This window comes from Triticum dicoccoides, chromosome 5B, assembly GCF_002162155.2.
Source record: "Triticum dicoccoides isolate Atlit2015 ecotype Zavitan chromosome 5B, WEW_v2.0, whole genome shotgun sequence".
Taxonomy (NCBI): domain Eukaryota; kingdom Viridiplantae; phylum Streptophyta; class Magnoliopsida; order Poales; family Poaceae; genus Triticum; species Triticum dicoccoides.
This window is the reverse complement of record NC_041389.1, coordinates 707,458,403-707,460,308: the sequence shown is the minus strand read 5'-3', so window position 1 is coordinate 707,460,308 and position 1,906 is coordinate 707,458,403.

Sequence of the window (1,906 nt, the reverse complement as noted above, 5' to 3'; positions counted from 1 at the left end):
AGCTGCAGAAAGAATCAACTAAAAAACTCTTTTACCGGTTCATGGCACGAACCGGTACTAAAAGGTGCTCGTGGGGCACCAGCCTTAAAACCTGTATCAAATAAAATGCCTTTGTAACAGCCTTAGAACTGGTACTGAAGGAATCAACTAAAAAGCTTTTATAAACCTCTAGTATTATTGAAACTAAAGTTATATAGAATTTTGTTACAAACTTTAATAGCAAAAAGGATTATCATAAAAGAAAATAAATAAGTAATTACAATTCTGTATAAAACATTAAAAGAAAAAAGAATTATCATAAAAGGAAATAAATAAGTAATTAGAATTCTGTTCAAAACATTAAAAACAAAAAGAATTATCATAAAAGAACATAAATAAGTAATTAGAATTTTGTTACAAATGATACCATTCCAACTTGGAACCTTTTCAAAGTTCATTTCAAATGCTTTTCAATTTCATGGTCTTATAGCTCAAAATAATCAGTAAATGCATGAAAAATAACAAATGAAGTCAGAAAGGGTTGTAAATTGATGTTGTGGCTTTGAATGGTGCATTTTGAACATAGAAAAACAAGGGGGTTCAAAGAAGTTCAATTTTTTTTGAAATCCCTTTGTAACAGACGAGTTTTCGTATGAAACCCTGATACTTCGAAGGAGATTGTTTATTTTGTACATGAAGTGCATCCAGTTTTTGCCGTAAGCCTCTCTACTTTCTTGCACATGCTATGTGGGTGAAATGATGATACCATGCCAACTTGGAACCTTTTCAGAGTTCATTTCAAATGCTTTTCAATTTCATGGTCTTATAGCTCAAAATAATCAGTAAATGCATGAAAAATAACAAATGAAGTCAGAAAGGGTTGTAAATTGATGATGTGGCTTTGAATGGTGCATTTTGAACACAGAAAAACAAGGGGGTTCAAATAAGTTCAAACATAACGAAATCCATTTGTAACAGACGAGTTTCCGTATGAAACCCTGATACTTCGAAGGAGATTGTCTGTTTTGTACACGAAGTGCATCCCGTTTTTGCCGTAAGCCTCTCTACTTTCTTGCACATGCTATGTGGGTGAAATGATGATACCATGCCAACTTGGAACCTTTTCAGAGTTCATTTCAAATGCTTTTCAATTTCATGGTCTTATAGCTCAAAATAATCAGTAAATGCATGAAAAATAACAAATGAAGTCAAAAAAGGTTGTAAATCGATGATGTGGTTTTGAATGGTGCATTTTGAACACAGAAAACCAAGGGGGTTCAAATAAGTTCAAAAAAATTGAAATCCCTTTGTAACAGACGAGTTTTCATATGAAACCCTCATACTTCGAAGGAGATTGTCTATTTTGTACACGAAGTGCATCCAGTTTTTGCCATAATCCTCTCTACTTTGTTGCACATGCTATGTGGGTAAAATGATGATACCATGCCAACTTGGAACCTTTTCAGAGTTCATTTCAAATGCTTTTCAATTTCATGGTCTTATAGCTCAAAATAATCAGTAAATGCATGAAAAATAACAAATGAAGTCAAAAAGGGTTAAATTGATGATGTGGTTTGAATGGTGCATTTTGAACACAGAAAAACAATGGGGTTCAAATAAGTTCAAACATAATGAAATCCATTTGTAACAGACGGGTTTCCGTATGAAACCCTGATACTTTGAAGGAGATTATCTGTTTTATATACGAAGTGCATCCAGTTTTTGCCATAAGCCTCTCTACTTTCTTGCACATGCTATGTGGGTGAAATGATGATACCATGCCAACTTGGAACCTTTTCAGAGTTCATTTCAAATGCTTTTCAATTTCATGGTCTTATAGATCAAAATAATGAGTAAATGAATAAAAAATAACAAATGAAGTCAGAAAGGGTTGTAAATTGATGATGTGGCTTTGAATGGTGCATTT